Source organism: Hemibagrus wyckioides, linkage group LG12 (assembly GCF_019097595.1).
Source record: "Hemibagrus wyckioides isolate EC202008001 linkage group LG12, SWU_Hwy_1.0, whole genome shotgun sequence".
NCBI lineage: Eukaryota > Metazoa > Chordata > Actinopteri > Siluriformes > Bagridae > Hemibagrus > Hemibagrus wyckioides.
The window spans coordinates 6,757,691-6,763,690 of record NC_080721.1 but is presented as its reverse complement, the minus strand read 5'-3'; positions in this window follow the sequence as shown (position 1 = coordinate 6,763,690).

The window sequence follows — 6,000 nt, the reverse complement described above, 5'->3', positions numbered from 1 at the left end:
CCTGTGTAATCTCAGATTCCCGTTGTTCCTGGCTGACTGGTGTAGAACCAGAGGTTGTCTTATGCTGTTCAGTCTATCCACCATGTCTGACATGTTGTGTATTCTGAGATGCTTTTGTGCTCACCGTGGTGATAAATAGTTGTTGAGTTACTGTAGACTTCCTGTCAGATCAAACCAGCTCTCAGCAACAAGGCATTAATACCTGCAGAACAGCTGCTCGTAAGATATTTGTTGGTTGCCCCAATTCGTATAAAATTTAGAGACTATCGCATGAAAGTCAGCAGTTTCCTAAAATACTCATCCTCTCCGACACCAAGATCTCCCCTTTGCTGTTCTCAATCTGTTAACCTGTGTGTGCATGACTTTATGCATAGTGCCGCTGCCACGTGATTGATGGATTAGATGCTAGCATGACTGGGCATTCTCTGTGTGTTTAGACTAATGTCTGTGACAGACCATTTAAAAAAATGAATGAATGGACAGAAACCAGGCAAAATAAACAATAAAAAAACAAGAATACAAACAAAGTTTGGCAGGAAGGGCCAGTCTGGAAGCCTATTTGATTTTCTGTTAAACACACACTTGTCCTTAGCCATACACACAACCAAAATATTGGTCTTAAAGAGTTTTTAATAATGATGTATGAATTTTTTTGGACAAATGTAATGTTTTAGGGTCAGGTGGAGGGGTGTGTACAAATGTACTATTGAGAAGGTTTGCAGACAAATTCAAATCGAGACACAAAATCATGATCAGTACACAGGGGATGGACAAGTGAATGGACAAGGCAAAAAAAACAAGAATCAATTGAAAAACCAGATAACTAGAAACAGGTCAAAACAAGATAAAAATGCATGGCTTGGTAACTGACTGGTAACAAGGACGCCAAGTGTATAATTTGCTGTGAACTGTGGGTTGTGTATATATATAGCATTGTTTATGATTAAGTCCCGGTGTGAATAATCAGCATGATCGTGACTTTGAACGCGACAGAGGATGCGTTTCAATCAGCTCTCTAGTTCAGTAGTCAGGGCACTGATCAGGAAGTCGGACAGTTAAGGTTTCGGTCTCTCTCTGTCTCTCTCTCTCACAGTCTCTGTCCTTCTCTCTCTCTCTAGCTCACTGTCTCTCTCTCTCTCTCTCTCTCTGTCAATAAAGCTTCTTTGACTTGACTTGTCTGTCTCTCTTTCCGTCTCTCTATCTCCCTCTTTCCGTCTCTCTCTCTCTCTGTCTCTCTCTCCATCTCTCTCTCAACAGCAGAATCCTTCCAGTGTACTGGAACATTCAGTCTGTTAAAAAAACTCCCACAACACACCACAAGGCCCAGGGAGTATCACTGTTCACTATGTTTCCTAGCTGGAAATGATGTCATATTTTCTGAAGTCTCTCGGCTGGAAAAAAAATATATATATATAGTGTACAAACTCGCAGCCAACTTGATCCACAAATGTTACTAGGCTGTTATCGTTGTCATAGCTCTCAAATGATTACATATGTTAGCAATTTCTAACTCGACATTCTATATATACACAGTTTGCTTGAGTCTTATGACTTAATTGTTTAAAGATTTTATAATATTGTTGTGGTGGTGTTGTAGCGACTTAGATTTTATCTCATTTTTGATACAACTGAGCGGTTGAGGGTTAACCACTAAGCTACCACTTCTCTTTATGTTAATATCCATGCATAAATTAATTAATAATAAATTGTAATTAATAAATTAAAATGCTTTTTCTGATAGAGTTTTCATTTAAAATTAGATTGTGTCCACCAAACAAAAAGTACATTCAGAACTAAGAAGCTACAGACAATTAATTGAAGAAGAAATACAGTACTGGTCATTTTCCACTATTTAAACATCTAGAGTGAATGACCGAACTATTCTGATTTTCTATAGCCTTGAATAGTTAGTATTTTTGACGCTGTAAAAATCAAATGAATTAAGCTATTCAAGACAAAATAACCAATGAAATGCAAAACCCATTATCCATTAGAATTTGAACACGCATTAGCCGCTCACTTTCAGCCAATTTCTTTCAAGCGTCAGCCTTCATGCCGTTTTATAATACACATATTTGTTCTGTTTATCCCAACATGCATATAAAACCCTCTTCAAAGTCTCAAAAACAATCGTGAGGAAATTAAATATGTATATTGTAGTTATCTCGATAAATAATTCACCACTAAGCTGCATGAACAGAATGCCTCAATGCTAATGACTGGAAATTACAAGCATTTCAAGCACACGTGGGAGGATTTTTTTTTTTTTTTATTTCTCCGAATAAACAAATAGAAGTCTAATTAACAACTTATAGAGCAGGAAAAGAGCTGCCAATCAGGCAGTCAGTAAACAATGACTTGACAACCCCTTTCACTCTCAGCTTCGCTAGCCCATCAAAAGGCAGTTGCCATTTAGTTGCAATTATCAATATACAAGGAGACTCTTAATAGCTCAACTTCCTTTTAATTGTGCAATGGCACAGGAGTAATTAAAGATGCATAACTCTTGCTCCAAAGGACCCTAATGCAACACATTAAATCGAGAGATACATCACACAAGGGTATTTATGAGGATCTTATAACTGCTATTTAGAATGTCGGTCAAAAGTTTGGGGACACAGCTTTTGAAATGGGGTTTAATTAAGAGAGTGTTTTCTGTGTTGTTTTCCCAAGCAGGATTGGACAGCAGTAGAAATGCCAGCACTTTCAACATGGTGTGTGGATTCTGTATTAGGATGCAAGTGCTGGTTCTTAATGATTTTATTAATAGTAGCAAACATGGCAAAAAAAAAAAAAAAGTCATTCAAGCAACAGACAAGAGTCCGTGTACAACAAACAAGAGCCAGCAAGAGCAAAAACATTACCAGAAGGTACACAACAAGAACATGTGGCTTGGTAACATCTGCAACAAACACAGATCGCATTGTAAAAGGACTAAGAGTCGATGGCAGCATCTCAATCATCTCCCAGGGCACCAACCAAGACACTGATCAGGGAGTCGGCCATTTTTAAAGTCCTCCCAGTTCACCGGAACATTCACATGCTTAAAAGTCCAACAATGCACCACAATAAGCCAAAAGCAGCAGGTCTTCTACTGGACTTAATGACGTCATATTTTCTCAGCTTGAAAACATATTTAAGTAATTTGTTATCGTTGTTCTATCTCACCAAGGACTTGAGCTGTAAATGCATGAAAGCTCTATATACACCCTCAAGTAAATGAGCATAATACTTATGTCTTTAGGGGTTTATTTTTGGTCCTGAATCACACAGACTCCCAGTGTAGTCTCAACCAAATGCCCTATGAACCTTTCCGAAAAGCTTTCTGACGAAGAAGAAGAAGAAGAAGAAGAAGAAAAAGAAAGCACGTCTCTGATTCTTGTCTATAATCAAGTCTGAACACATTATCCGTTTATTCTGAAACCTTAAGACTGTCCACGTTGTGACAAAAATAGAACGCAAAAAGGTTTATTATTGTAATTTGATGTAATTAAAGTAGACTGCTCCCAGAATGATGTTCCTCATTGCTTCAGAGAGCAGAGTATAGGATCTAATGAACCATTCTGCAGTTTTAGATTAGCAGTCTACCAATCCGAAAAAAAAATATGCTCAGGTCAACAACATTTTGAGGAGAATCCGAGGTTTCTTGCTCCTTTTTCAGCATACGTATTGCTCAGATCACGACTAATATTAAATAACACATTAGAGATTAAATGCAAGGCAAAAATGTTATTCATCTCATACATCCATGTTTCCTATGAGTGAAAGAGTGAGTGTCTGAAAGAGCTGATGGTGCAAGTCTGACACATTTTGATTAAATCTGAATGCCTTTCTACCGTGGTGGGAGTTAACTGCTGCCCAAATTGTGAATGTCAGAGAGAGATAACGTTGCTCTGATTGGAGGGCCTTTCAGCAGAGAAAATAGCATACTATGTTCTGTGTGTGTTTAAAAGGAAAAAGAAAAGCCAGCGAGTACTGTGATGTCTTTAGAGAAAAGGCGAGCATGATACGGCTTTTAAGCTCACATCACACATTTGGAGAGGGACAAGATAGGCAGAACAGGGGAAAAGAAAGAAAGAAAAACATCGCGTGCAATAGCCAAGACTGCATGAAGGCCAGATTCGAAAAGGGGAACATAGAAAAATACAAGAAAATATGGTATCTTACAAGTAGTGCATTTACAGAAGTGAGCACTTGTATGCTAGAATTCCTGGAACTTGTGAAGTTGAGTGCTACTAATGCTGCGGCAATTGAATTCGATACAGCTTTTTTTTTTTTTTTTTATCTATTAAAGGGTTTATATTGTGATCAGTTTATAATAAATAATCCTATAACTTTAATGTCTCTGATATCTCTGTTGAGAGATATCACTTTGTTGAAGTTCAAAAGGTTAAAAATTTTAATAGCAATAATTTTTAGATATATTGCATACATAAAAAAAAATACATACATACTATCTACTATGACATATGTACAAAAAAGGGATAAAAGAAGTGCAGTTTTTGAAGAGAGAGAGAGACTGAAGATTAAATCAGTTTCAGACGAGTTGATTTGTCTTTTTTTAACTTTTAGAAGGAGTTAGAGAAGTTATTGTTCCAGAGCCTGGAAGGTGGAAGGAGGCTGAAAAAAAATAAAATAAAGATGATAATATTCAACAAATAGGAAAGGGAGGGGAACTGTGGAAAAGCTTTACAGGTGAGTAGTAGATTTTTGAATTGGTTTTGATGTTTTGTAGAAATCTATTGCAAAATGTGTAATATGCAGGGCTTCAATGGAGAAAGTAAACAAGATGGCCGAATTTAGTCGTTTAATACACGTTGAATGCGAATGATAACTCCGTGCAAGTTCAATCGCACAAATATGGCTTAAGGTACACAGATCTGGACAAATTATACATGCAAACATGCATTCATTATATCCTGATGTTGGAGGTCCATGCTATTTTCCTGCCTTTTAACAATAACAGTTACTTGGAGGAAAATGGAGAGCCTTGTCTTCAGTGAACTTCAGGGCTTAAAACTTACACAAAGTCCCTATTGGCTTTAAAAAATAAAAAAAAAACATGCCGAAAGGTGCATTGGCTGCTTTAATTAGCCCCTTGGTGCGAATGAGTGTAAGCCTACAGTTCTGAACAGAAGAACATTAACCATCACGATGCTTAGGATGTGACAGTGAATGTATACCCCAGATGCCAATCCATCACACATCTCTCCCTCTCTGTCTCTCTCTCTCACACACATACACACTGAATTAATGTTGCCGCAGACATGGTTTAGTTAAAAATCAGTGATATAGCAACTCTGTGCAGGCCTCATACAAACCTTCAATGACTCAGACTTGTGGTAGGCATCTCAATGCACTAAACACACCATCATCACCATCCCCCATTTACATGTATGGCATTTGGCAGCTGCCTTTATCCAGAGCGACATACATTTTTATCTGAGCAACTGAGGGTCTTGCTCAGGGGCCTAGTAGTGGCAGTCTGGTTGAACTGGGTTACGAATTCAAAACCTTCCGATGAGTAGTCCAACACCTTAGCTACTGAGCTACCACATCCCCCTTAACACAGAGTCTAGCAAGGTACAACCTTGAAGAGTAGAGTTCTGCCACCAGCCTCCAACATTTAAAGGCCTCAAGCCCTAGACAGACATCAACAAAGTTATCACTCTGTCCCAGTTCACTACCAAGAAGTTGTGTGATTAAAAGAAAAAAAAAAAAGTAAGGGCATACAGTTCAAAACAAGTCCTGTGCTTTGTTGTCTCAAAGAATCATGGGTTTCTTCAGGATATATTGAAGCAGCTGAGGAGCAGACCATCAGGGACACTTCGACCATCCGCAAACACATTACAGCACTTGCTCTCATGTACTCAGAAAAATCTCCCTTTCACCAAAAACAGGCCAACCAATGAATCAGGATGAAGCAGATTAATCGAGAATGCTAGCCACCCTGTCACCTCAATGTGTGGCACATATTATTGCAGTAGCCAGTCTGAATTA